At 33.0% G+C, this 13,961-nt stretch overlaps 2 pseudogenes across 3 annotated transcripts; both read left to right on the top strand.

Annotated features, from left to right (window-relative positions):
* The first annotated feature begins 618 nt into the window (after positions 1-618).
* On the top strand, positions 619-4,174 carry LOC144561503 (scarecrow-like protein 34 pseudogene; annotated as a pseudogene). 2 transcript variants are annotated; one of them, XR_013513870.1, is made up of 2 exons: positions 619-739; positions 2,140-4,173. The product of XR_013513870.1 is annotated as a scarecrow-like protein 34 pseudogene, transcript variant X1 (transcript). The 2 variants fall into 2 exon arrangements; XR_013513871.1 differs by having other exon boundaries at positions 639-739; positions 2,151-4,174.
* A 3,509-nt stretch (positions 4,175-7,683) lies between these two features.
* Positions 7,684-10,899, top strand: LOC144561516 (scarecrow-like protein 9 pseudogene; annotated as a pseudogene). The gene is made up of 2 exons (XR_013513875.1): positions 7,684-7,802; positions 8,948-10,899. The product of XR_013513875.1 is annotated as a scarecrow-like protein 9 pseudogene (transcript).
* Positions 10,900-13,961: the final 3,062 nt, after the last annotated feature.

The following is a 13,961-nucleotide window of genomic DNA, read 5'->3' as shown; positions in this document are numbered from 1 at the left end:
ATCTATATTAAAATATGCTTGGAGATAAAATTTTACATTTTTTTGAATTGTTTTACTATTTATTAAGTATTTTACAAAATTGTTGTTTTTAGATAATTCTAGACCACTGAAAAACAACAGTTTTGTAAAATACTTAATAAATAGTAAAACTTATGTTATTTTAATATAGATATCATATTGAACGGTTTGGATCGACTATATGGACTTTTAAAATTGCAAAACTGAATTGTTATAAGATGTTGTAACTTATAAATGTTGTAAGTGGATCTCTCATTTATATAATATAAGTTTTGAATTAATAATATTATTAAAATAATAAAATATAATATATAATAGACGTATTATATTCATGATTTTTGAAAATTACCGTATCATCATATCCGTATCGTATCCGGTACGATACTTGTACACGTATCCATGCAAAACATAGCCCAGAAGAGATGGGTACCAAAACATAGCCCAGAAGAGATTGTAGAGAATCAAAGCGCATATATACAATCTTTGACTTTTTTGGTATATCTAATCTATAGGCTTTTTTTCTCCGAATTGTCAAAGTAATTAAATGATAACTATGACTATCTTTGTTAAGGTCCTTCCATCCGAGTTGATTTTTCTACACTTCATTTCCACCATTTTCAGAGAGAAAGCAGAGAGGTATACAGGTAAAAGAAGAAGAGAACTTTTCTCTGTATTCACAACAGATATTAAGCAGAGCTGCAAAGAGACCACGGATATATAGGTACGGGCTTTTTATATGGACCTCATCTCATCTCTACACTTTTGTTCTTCTAATGAATTTCTTGATATATTTGAAAGAGCCTTTATGCATGAATCTTATTACTTTCAAGATAAATTTTGTCAAGAAATTTATTCCATGAACATATTAATTAGGACCATCGAAGGCAAACTCGGCCGATTTGGACCGGAATCGGCCAGATCGAGCCGATTTTGGACAGATTTACATGGAGAGCGAGTTTCAGAGGTAAAACCGGCTTGAACAGTGTTGAATCAGCTGAGTTTGTATCGATTTCAGACAGTCTTATGATTTAGACCGGTTTTTCTGGTTTCAAACCGATTCTTCGATCTTAACTCTCCGAAATTCCAATTCTTTTTCTGATTTTGGAAATTCTTTCCTGAGGAAAAAGAAAGATTATTAACGGAAAATGAACATGGCGCACAGATACTTTTGAATAGGGCTGCAAACGAACCGAACCGAATCGAATTGGGTCTAGTTCGAATTCGAATTCGAAATTATTTCGAACCGAACCGACTTCGAAATTGAAAAAGCGAGTTGTATCCCCTCCGGTACGTGAGGTACAATTTAAAAAAGTAGACGGTCCAGATTAATCTTAACAGGACCAAACTCAATCAGATGCCTATTAATGCTTAGGGAGTATGCTTTGGGGTTCCCATCAAGGTTCAGATGGAATTCTTTTAATCTGGGCTGCAAACGAAGCAAAGATCTCCCCAAACCTTTGTTACTAAATACAAACTATTGTCAGAACTGGCTGCAAACGAATTGAACCAAAAATAATTCGCGAAGTCGTCGAATCGAACTTGCATTGGTTCGAATTCGAAATTGAATTAATTTCGAATCGAACTAGTTTGAATTAATTTTGAACCGAACTACTTTTGAATCGAATTTTTTTCAAACTTTTTCGAATCAAATCACGAATCTCGAATTTTTTGTGCACCCCTACTTTTGAACCATGGGACCCTTCAGTCGGAAATGACGGGCTCTTTGGCGTGGGCTCCATTTGTCTGATTAAATGAGAGACAGGAGAGCTTCCGAATAAATCTTTCTCCCTCTCCATTTCTTGTGTTAATGGGAACCTCCATTTAGATCTTTTCTATTTTGTAATATTTTTTTCCTTTACTGTTTCCTTTTTCTCTTTTTTTTTTCTTCTTTATTTATTTATTTTTTTTTTTAGGGGTTAACAAGTGGCCTTAGTATTACTTTTCACCTAATTATTTTTTTACAATTTTATTTCTATTATTTCAAACAAAACAAACGTCTGAAAAAAAAATCCGAGTTTCTAATCCGATTCAGATGATTCTGGCCGATTATATATATATATATATATATATATATGTTTTGTGCAATAAGAAATTAAACGGTGTACTTGGTGTTAATTGCAGTTACTTGGCAGCTTCAAATGGATTCTAAAGATGTTTGGCAAAAAAATGCCCTTGATACACCGAGTGCACCACAAGCTGTTTTTGAATGTGACCAGAACCAGAACCAGAATGCCAGACCTAATCCTTTGATAACCAATGGTACAAATAGCCGAGAGGTCTGTGATCTCAATTCCAATGCATTAATCAACTATATAGGCCAAATTCTATTAGAAGAAAATATAGATGATGAGATAAGCATTTATGAAGAAGAGGCAGCTCTTCGAGAAACAGAGAAATCCTTCTATGATCTCCTTGAAAGAGATGATGTGTCACCATACACTATATCTGAACCCCTCTTGATTAGTGGCAGTGCTGATCCTATATCTGCTTTATCAAAGGAGAACCTTCTGGCCGCCACACGAGTCCAAAAAGGTGCTCAAGAAGCAATGAAGTTTCTTCCAACCACTGAAAAGTTGTTTGTGGGTTTAGAGCCAAATAGAATTGAGTTTCATGAAAAACCCAAGAAAAACGATGTTAGTGAGAATGAGAACAAAGCAATATGTTACGAGACCTATACTAAAACATGTTCAAGTAAAGATAGAGAACCAGATCTATCAGAGGGGCGAGCACTCAAGCAACGAGCAGTTTCCGCAGATGAGCAGGCAAGAAATGATTTGGATCAATTTTTCCTTTTCCATGGTAGCAAATATGCAAAAGAGGTAATCTCAGTACGTGAAGGTATGAAACAAGATGTGAAAAATGAATCAACGAAGGCATTAGGAAAGAAGGAAGCTGGAGATTGCTTGGTAAATCTTCGTTCTCTCCTAATTAGGTGTTCCGAAGCAGTTTCTGCTGACGATTATAACAGGGCATCTGAACTCATAAAGCAAATAAGGAAACACTCGTACCCTATGGGAAATGGCGACCAACGTTTGGCATATTATTTGGTGGATGCACTCGAGGCACGCTTGGCTGGTACGGGAAGTGATATCTACCATAAACTACTGTCGAGGCAAGGAACTGTGACCGAATTTTTGAAAGCATTCCGCGTTTATCATGCAATTTGCCCGTTTATGAAAGCATTATATTACTTCTCTATCCAAACAATCCTTCACATCTCAAAAAATGCCAGAAAGGTTCATATAATTGACTTTGGAATCCACATGGGATTCCTGTGGCCATCTTTCTTTGAACGTCTCTCGAGGTTAGGAAGTACACCACCTAAAATCCGTATAACTGGCATAGAATTTCCCGAAAAGGGTTTCCGTCCAAACAAACTTGTTGAAGAGACAGGAAGGCGGTTGTCAGAATATGCTAAGAGATTTAATATCCATCTCAAGTATCAAGGTATAGCATCCAAATGGGAGAACATTAGAATAGAAGATCTTAAGATTGAAAAAGATGAGATTTTAGTAGTAAATTGCTTACTTAAACTTAGAAAACTTGCTGATGAGACAATTACTGATGTCATGATCTGCCCTCGTGATAAAGTTCTAAACTTGATAAGGGAGATCAAACCACGTGTCTTTATTCATGGAATTTATAATGGCCCGTACAGTACGCCGTTCTACACAACCCGATTTAAGGGAGTTTTATCCAAGTTCTCATCGTTATTTGATATTTTTGAGTCAACTATGCCTCGAGAGAGCGAGGCAAGGCTCCATATTGAGAGGACTCTTCTCATTCCAAGAGCAATTAATGCAATAGCTTGTGAGGGTTCAGAGAGAGTGGAGATGCCTGAGACGTATAGGCAGTGGCAGGTTAGGAATCTTCGGGCCGGTTTTGTGCAATTGCCTGTGAATTCACTGATCAAGAAAAAGATAGAGCGAATGGTGAGAGGACTGTACCACAAGGATTATCTTATTGAAGAAACTAACAAATGGCTTCTATTGGGATGGAAAGGAACCATCTTAATGGGGTTGTCCACATGGAAAACGAATGTGAATTAGTGTTGATTTGATTGCAATACTAAATTTTGGGGATAGTTTTGATGTGTCATTTTAAGCATTTTCTTTGTTTTTTTAACTAATAATTTGTAAAATGGAGCTTGTATAACTCTACATGAATTGTTACAAAGTTTCTGTCTTCGTTTGTTGGTTATCCCTTCTAATTGATATCCATATTTTATTCAGTAACTTTGTCTGGTCATAGAGGCATTACATTAAACAGCTTATGCACACAAAATAAAATAAAAAAATTTATGGATTAAATCAATGGTAAACTATGCAACGTTCAAGACTAATCGGTTTCAACAATTTGAATTTATTATTTGAAGCTAATTTAATAGCTTTTGGAGTTAAGCTCATCAAACACCTTGGTGAGCTTATTAAGAACACTCTAGTTCTGCTCTAAATATAAATATTGGGAACGGGATGAGTCCGACGTGTATTGGACTTAAAAAATTTGAGCTTGATGTTTCTATTTTCATGTGATCCGCTTTAAATTCTGTACATGTTGTTTCAATATTTATGTGTGTCCGATTTAATATATTCATACGGATCTTAGCTGGCAGCTGCACCATCAACTATTAATTTTTCCCTTAGCCCTTATAATTTATTTTATTATTTTCCTATAGCCCTCTGAAAAAGTAAAAAGAAAAACAAATGGAATTTTTGTTTAAAAACATACGTAAATGCCAAAATATCCCTACAAAATATTGCAAAATCATTTTTAAGGAGAACTCCAATGATTTAAATTTGAATAAAAGAATACACACATACACAATGCCGGATAATTATCTAAACAGCGTCAAATCAATTCTCGTCAAATACCTATGCTCCGCACGCGATTTTGTTGGACGATATCAACGCCTCCAAATCGCGACAAATCTTCTCTTCTCTTGTTTGCTTCTTCGTTCCGATCAGCTAAAGAGACATCAATTCTCTTTCTGATTCGCGTTCCACTCCAGAGGAGCTTTCCGATCAGAGGGTAAATTTAATGTAACTTTCAAAAAAAAAATGACTACTAGAAAATATTTTTTGAATGAAAAATTAAAAAGAATTTTCTTAAATTGAATTACAAGGGTTATTAGCTAAATTTTTAAGACAAAAAGCTGTCATTTACAAATTTACCAATAAAGGCAGAGGATTGTTCTATGGCAAGTAGTAATTTTTTTATAAATAGTTCACAGTTAAGAGTGATGTAGAACACAAATCATGAAATGTTGTAGTAATATCATTTTCGAGCTTGGAGATCAAATTTTACATTTTTTTTGAATTTTTATTTTTGATTAAAATTTTGAATTTTGTTACTATTTATTAAGATGGTATAAAATTCAATGGTCTGTAAATAATTTTTTTTAAAATATTTAATAAAAAATAAAAAAAATGTAAAATTTGATCTCCAAGCACATTTTAATATAGAGATCATGTTGAACAGTTTGAATTTAAAAAAAAAATAATGTTATAAAATATTATAAGTGGATTCCTCCTCTAAAATAAATCATGCTGCATGGGAATCTCTTCATGTTTTTAAAAGATGATCACATAATATAACAATTAATATCAAGCACTCAATTAAGGTATACGCCACCATTGAACATTTATTGGTAATAAAAAGCAAAATTAATTTCATGACATAATTAAATTCATTTATAATTCAACATGTTTTAGAGGAACTTTTTTATCTGTAGAAATTATTAAAATTAGACGTACAAAAATATACAGAATGTCTCATTTTTAACAAATAAAGAAAGATCTAATTTATTGAGTCCAATCCAAATATTATGTATCAGACTCAATGATTCAAATCCATATATATATTTTTTAATTTTCTTTTAGTTTGGATCTGGACCGTCCGATTAGAGAAAAATCCAACTCTGGTATAAATGATCTAAAAAAAAACATAATATTTGGATCTGGCTCATTGAGTCATATCCATATATTTTGGATCATACTCACTTAGTTAGATCTTTCTATATTTGTTGAAAATGAGACACTCTTTCTATTTCTGTACGTCTGAATTTAATAATTTCTATGAATTAAAAAAAAATCTATGTTTTAGAGGTATTGGAAGATATCCATCTTTGTGGATAGAGTATTATTAATTACAACTCTTAATATAAAATAATCAGTTTAATATAAGTAAATATGTCTAGATCAATATCCAGAACGTGAAATATTTGATGACTTGACATGTTTTCTACTGTTTTTTTAGTAACAATTGTTCAATAAACAATTTTTATCGATTCCATTCAATGAAATTAATATGTTATTAGATGAGAGTGAACAAAAATCAATTGGAACAGGGGGTAGAAGGCTCAGAAGCTTCGTTAGGCCCAAAACAAAGCCCAAAATAAAAAATATAATCAAGGGGAATTTCATGTATATCCTTCAAAAGTTCTAATATTGTTCCTTCAAGTCAGTAATTATATATTTATTTTTGAAAATTGTAAAACCTCACATATTTGTTCAATCCAGGCACATTTTAATATAGAGATCGCATCTAACGGTTTAGATTGATCATTTCGACTTTAAAAATCCGAAGACGACTTGATTGCACGGAAGTCGTGATACAAACGTTTTAATATTAGTTAATCTCTCTATATATGTGAGGAGAGATTCACTTTCACTTACATTTTTTTGTTTATGAGACTAGAGTATACTTTACATTTTCAAAGTTCAAACAGTTGATTCCTGATGTTGATATATAGCTTATGTTTTTTGTCTTTAGTCTTGAACGTTCATTCTCCCCCACTTCGATTTTGACCAAGTCGAAATCAATCACAGGATTCGCAGCAACGATCGCATCCAAATTGTGTGTTTTGAGATTTCTTTTCCTTTCTTTTTTTATTAGATGCTCCTGTATTCTTCTTATAACCAATCAAGAATTATGGCGGTGCCAATTAGCTCGGCGATTTTTTCTTGGGTAATGATGGCAAGAGGCACAGTGAATCATGTAAACAAAAATGTTGCGTTGTTTACCATTGATTTAATCTCCGTAAATTTGTTTATTTTATTTTGTGCGAGGTGTTCCATGCAATTTCTCTGTGACCAGACAAAGTTACTGAATAATATATGGATATCAATTATAAGGGATAACCAACACAGAAACTTTGCAACAATTCATGTAGACTTATACAACCTTCATTTTACAAATTATTACTAAAGAAAACAAAGCAAATGCTTAAAATGACACACCAAAACCAGAGGCGGAGGTAAAAGAGAACATATATATATATCCGTTTACACCCCTATCTCCCATTCAAACTTTTTGATATTTAATTTATATAATATAAGTTTTGAATTAGTGATATTATTAAAATAATAAAAATAATATATATAATAGACGTATTATATTCATGGTTTATGAAATTTAGTGTATCGCCATATCCGTATTGTATCCAATACGATAGCTATATCCGTATCCATGCAAAACATAGCCCAGAAGAGATGGGTACTGTGCGTTCAGATCATATAATTGTAGAGAATCAAAGCGCACACAATCTTTGATTTTTTTGGTATATCTAATCTGTAGGTTATTTTTTCTCCGAATTGTCAAAGTAATTAAATGATGACTATGACTATATTTGTCAGGTCCTTCCATCCGAGTTGATTTTTCTACACTTCATTTCCACCATTTTCAGAGAGAAAGCAGAGAGGTATACAGGTAAAAGAAGAAGAGAAGTATTCTCTGTATCCACAACAGAGATAAAGCAGAGCTGCAAAGAGACCACGGATATATAGGTACGGGCTTTTTATATGGACCTCATCTCATCTCTACACTTTTGTTCTTGTAATGAATTCCCTCGTATATTTGAAAGACCCTTTATCCATGAACCATATTACTTTCAAGATAAAATTTGTCAAAAATTTATTCCATGAACATATTAATTATGACCATAGAAGGCAAACTCGCCCGAATCAGACCGGAATCGGATCAGACCGAGCCGATTTTGGACTGATTTACTTGGAGAGCCAGTTTTAGGAGTAAAACCGGGTTGAACAGTGTTGAATCGGCCGAGTTTTATGATTTAGACCGGTTTTTCTGGTTTCAAACCGATTCTTCGATTTTGAACTCTCCGAACTCCGATTATTTTTCTGATTTTGGAGATCTTTCCTTAGGTAAAAGAAAGATAATTAACAGAAAATGAACATGGCGCACAGATATTTTTGAACCATGGGACCCTTCAGTCGGAAATGATTAAATGAGAGAGGAGAGCTTCCGAATAGAATTTTTATTCCCATCTTTCTCCCTCTCCATTTCTTGTGTTAATGGGAACCTCCATTTTGATCTTTTCTATTTTGCAATATTTTTTTCCTTTACCTGTTTTCTTTTTCTCTTTTGGTTTTTCTTCTTTATTCTTTTTCTACTTTTCTTTTTTTCAGGGGTTAACAAGTGGTTTTAGTATTAATTTTGACCTAATTATTTTTTTACAATTTTATTTATATTATTTCAAACAAAACAAACATCCAGCAAAAAAATCCGAGTTTCTGATTCCGATTCCAAAATCAAGTAACCGATTCCGATTCTGATTTTTCCTTCTATGATTAGGACAACAAAGCATATCTAACATTTTTTTTTGAGAGAGGTACTGGCTGAATCCATTCGTAGAAGCAAGTTTAAACAAGTACATACTCATGCATCAATCAAAACGGAGCTAATGAGGTCCTTTGTAAAGTATATCACATTGGTCCACTCAAAAGCCTTACATACCAGTACCAGTCTTACCAGGTTAAAAGCCAGTACCAGTTACGACAATGTAGACAGCTTTAACGACAAAAAGACACTAAATCGTACCAGTGCAGCAACTAACTGGTTTGTTCCAATTCAGACCCCATTAAATATATATGTTTTCTACAATTCAGAAAGTAATTGGTGCTAATCGCAGTTGGCAGCTTCAAATGGATTCGAAAGATGTTTGGCATGCCCTTGATACACCGAGAGCACCACAAGCTGTTTTTGAATACGACCAGAACCAGAACCAGAATGCTACTCCTAATCCTTTGATAAGCAATGGTACAAAGAGCCAAGCGGTCTGTGATCTCACGTCCAATGCAGTAATCAACTATATAGGCCAAATTCTATTAGAAGAAAATATAGATGATGAGATAAGCATTTATGAAGAAGAGGCAGCTCTTCGAGAAACTGAGAAATCCTTCTATGATCTCCTTGAAAGAGATGATGTGCCACCATACACTATATCTGAACCCCTCTTGATTAGTGGCAGTGCTGACCCTATATCTGCTTTATCAATGGAGAACCTTCCGGCCGCCACACCAGTCCAAAAGGTTGCTCAAGAAGCAATGAAGTTTCTTCCAAACATTGAAAAGTTGTTCGTGGGTTTAGAGCCAAATAGAATTGAGTTTCATGAAAAACCCAAGAAAAACGATGTTAGTGAGAACAAATTAGCAATATGTTACGAGACCTATACTAAAATGGGTTCAAGTAAAGATAGAGAACCAGATCTATCAGAGGGGCGAGCTCTCAAGCAACGAGCAGTTTCCGCAGATGAACAGGCAAGAAATGACATGGATCAATTTTTCCTTTTCCGTGGTAGCAAATATGCGAAAGAGGTTATATCAGTACGTCAAGGTATGAAACAAGATATGAAAAATGAATCACTGGGGCATAAGAAAAGTGGAGATTGCTTGGTAAATCTTCATTCTCTCCTAATTAGTTGTTGTGAAGCAGTTTCTGCTGACGACTATAACAGGGCATCTGAACTCATAAAGCAAATAAGGAAACACTCATACCCTATGGGAAATGGCGACCAACGTTTGGCATATTATTTGGTGGATGCACTCGAGGCACGTTTGGCTGGTACGGGAAGTGATATCTACCATAATCTACTGTCGAGGCAAGGAACTGTAACCGAATATTTAAAAGCATTCCGCGTTTATCATGCAATTTGCCCGTTTATGAAAGCATTATATTACTTCTCTATCCAAACAATCCTTAACATCTCAAAAAATGCCACAAAGGTTCATATAATTGACTTTGGAATCGACATGGGATTCTTGTGGCCATCTTTCTTTGAGCGTCTCTCGAGGTTAGGAAGTACACCTAAAATCCGTATAACTGGCATAGAATTTCCCGAAAAGGGTTTCCGTCCAAACAAACTTGTTGAAGAGACAGGAAGGCGGTTGTCAGAATATGCTAAGAGATTTAATATCCATCTCAAGTATCAAGGTATAGCATCCAAATGGGAGAACATTAGAATAGAAGATCTTAAGATTGAAAAAGATGAGATTTTAGTAGTAAATTGCTTAATTAGACTTAGATATCTTGCTGATGAGACAATTTCTGATGCCATGATATGCCCTCGTGATAAAGTTCTAAACTTGATAAGGGAGATCAAACCACTTGTCTTTATTCATGGAATTTATAATGGCTCGTACATTACGCCGTTCTACACAACCCGATTTAAGGATGTTTTATCCAAGTTCTCAGCAGCTTTTGATATTTTGGAGTCAACTATGCCTCGAGAGAGTGAGGCGAGGCTCCATATTGAGAGGACTATTCTCATTCGAAAAGTAATTAATGCAATAGCTTGTGAGGGTTCAGAGAGAGTGGAGAGGCCTGAGACATATAGGCAGTGGCAGGTTAGGAATCTTCGGGCCGGTTTTGTGCAACTGCCTGTGGATTCACTGATCAAGAAAAAGATAGAGAGAATGGTGAGAGAGCTTTACCACAAGGATTATCTTGTTGAAGAAACTAACAAATGGCTTCTATTGGGATGGAAAGGAACCATCTTATTTGGGTTGTCCACATGGAAACCGAATGAGAGTGAGTGTTGATTGCAATAATAAATAGTAAATGCATGCATGATAAAATGAGGTATATTTTGGGAATGGTTTTGATGTGTTATTTCAAGCATTTTCTTTGTTATTTTACTAATAATTTGTAAAATGAAGCTTGTATAAGTCTACATGAATTGTTGCAATTAAAGTTTCTGTGTTAGTTATCCCTTATAATTGATATCCATATTTTATTCTGTAACTTTGTCTGGTCACTGAGGCATTGCATGGAACACCTTATGCATGCGCACAAAAGAAAATAAACAACGCAACGTTCAAGACGGTTTCAACGGATCTTAGCTGGTGGCTGCACTATCAACTAGTAATTTTTCCCTATAGCTCTTATAATTTATTTTATTGTTTCTCTATAGCCCTCTGCAAAAGTAAAAAGAAAAAAAAATGGAATTTTTGTTTAAAAACAGATGTAAAACATCCCTACAAAATATCGCAGAACCATTTTTAAGGAGTACTCCAATGATTTAAATTTGAGAAAAAAAACACACACACAATGCTGGATAATTATCTAAACTTTTAAGACTCTTCAGTAAAACAATTGAAGATATAAAGAAGATCCAAAACAACAGAAAACATCACAAAAAATAAAATAAAAAGGATAAGAAATTAGAAACATAGTACGTGTTAGGAGCCCAGATATAAATGTAAATGACTTTCACTAGTAAAGATACATTCACACCACAAAAGAGAGAGAGAGAGAGAGAATTTCATGTATACCTCCCAAAAACAAATCATATACAATGATGTAAGGATAATGACAGAGCAGTTTTGGCTTCATACAGTGCGTCAATCATATTCAATGCCATACTCTTGGAAAGGATATCAAGTCCCGATCATCATTGATTCATTGTTGAAGTAATTAGATTATCATATATATAAAAAAAAAAAAAAAAAAAAAACATAGATCACGTTGTTTGTGTGGTGTAAAACGTTCTTAACTTAGCTTAAATAGATAAATTGATTAAAATAATTACATTTTTTTTAAATTTGGCTCTTCAAAAATTGATCATTGTTAGGGTGATTTTAGTTTTTTTTAATGATTTCAAGTTATTGATTCAAGTCAAATAGTGAGGCGATCTAGCGTGTCTAGTTAAAATTTTAATTAAATTTATTAGAATTTTTACAGGTCTTTATTTGAAATTGATCTTATAAGAAAATTTGCATGTAGAGTTAGAGAGAGAGAAATAAGTTTAGTATGATCTATTATGTAAATGTCACTTTATTTTTTAATATAAAATATAATAGAAAAAAAATCTAATAATAATATTTTATCATTTTAATAAAAAAATTAGTGAGGTATCGGAGAAAATTAATGAAAACATGCATTCTATATAATTATATTTAGCTCCAAATAATTAAGTTATGATATTAATATGATTAGGACATAAACTATCTGTTCGAATTATAGAATAATATTTTTATACTAGTCGATCAAATACGCCAGTATTCGAAAAAATAAAATAAAATTTTATCCTTTGTTGTTATTGGCGGTTACAGACTCTTCCTTGTTTTTCTTTCAAATTTTATTATTAACTTTTCAATTATATATATTTATTTTGACTTTGTAATTTAAGTTTGATGAAACGATCAATTAATATATGTTTCTAAAAATAAACCATTTTAGTTATAAATTTACCAAATTTATAATATCATATATTTTTCTTTTAAATCTATGAAATATATTAATTAGAGCAAAACTAGAGTGTAATGTGCTCACTAAGAGGGTTCGGTGAGCACAACTTTAAAAGTATATCGGATCAAGTTCAAACGTTAAATCCAAATCGTTGGGATCCATGTAATTCATGAGTGATGCATGTGCATGCATGTGATTTTTTTTTTTGAAAGTTTCGAGTTTATTTGCTACAAGGTCAAGCGGTCAAAGAAATGATAAAAATTGAATATATAAAATAATTTATAAATTAACTTATAAAAAATTTATTTCCTTGACCGCTTGATCTTGTACGTAGCAAATAAATTCGAAACTTTCAAAATTTTATATGTACATGCATCACTCATGAAATACATGGATTTCGATGATTTGAATTAGATATTTGAAGTCGATCAGAATTTCATGTATATTCCTCAAAAAACAAATCATATACAATGGTGTAAAGATATTGACAGAGCAGTTTTCGCTTCATACAGAGCACCAATCATATTCAATGCCACACTCTTGGAAATGATATCAAGTCCGGATCATCAGGCCTTGCAACAGTAATACTGATCAGAACTAAATTGAGTTCAAATGATTTCAATAGAAGAGAATTCAATAGAGTTAAATTTCAATTGAATTTTTATGATCAAAATGGATAAATACATCACAAGAATTCATTCACAAATAATAAATAAGTTCCCTCAATTTTCTCCTTATTTACTTCATATGCCACAAAACTCTAATTTAGGGTTTCCTTTGGAGTGATGGAGAAGACAATAGAACAAAAATTGATATTATATTTTGACAATAACAGTAAAAAGTAGTAGATAACTTACTTGATCGGAGGTAATTGAAACAATTGTCGCACTTTTTCACCCTATATTTCAACTCATAACTAAAGCGAAGAAAATGAGGGTTAAGTTGACCTTTCACCAGCGTCAAATCAATTCTCGTCAAATACCTATGCTCCGCACGCGATTTCGTTGGACGATATCAACGCCTCCAAATTGCGTCAAATCTTCTCTTCTCTCATTTGCTTCTTTGTTCCGATCAGCCGAAGAAATGTCAATTCTCTTTCTGATTCGCGTTTTCCACTCCAGAGGAGCTTTCCGATCAGAGGGTAAATTTAATGTAACTTTAAAAAAAAAATGAGTACTAGAAAATATTTTTTGAATGAAAAATTTAAAATAATTTTCTTAAATTGAATTACAAGGGTTATTAACTAAATTTTTAAGACAAAAAAGCTGTCATTTACAAATTTACCGGCAAAGGCAAAGGATTGTTCTATGGCAAGTAGTAATTTTTTTATAAATAGTTCACATTTAAGAGTGATGTAGAATACAAATCATGAAATGTTCTAGTACCAAGGTTTTAAATAGCAATTATAGCGCTATAGCTTTTAAGATTTGAAAAAGCTATAGCGTAGTTATAGGACA

This window comes from Carex rostrata, chromosome 1 (assembly GCF_964058835.1).
Source record: "Carex rostrata chromosome 1, lpCarRost1.2, whole genome shotgun sequence".
In the NCBI taxonomy this organism is placed as follows: domain Eukaryota; kingdom Viridiplantae; phylum Streptophyta; class Magnoliopsida; order Poales; family Cyperaceae; genus Carex; species Carex rostrata.
The sequence above is the reverse complement of the archived record's forward strand: the minus strand, read 5'-3'. Positions and strand labels throughout refer to the sequence as shown.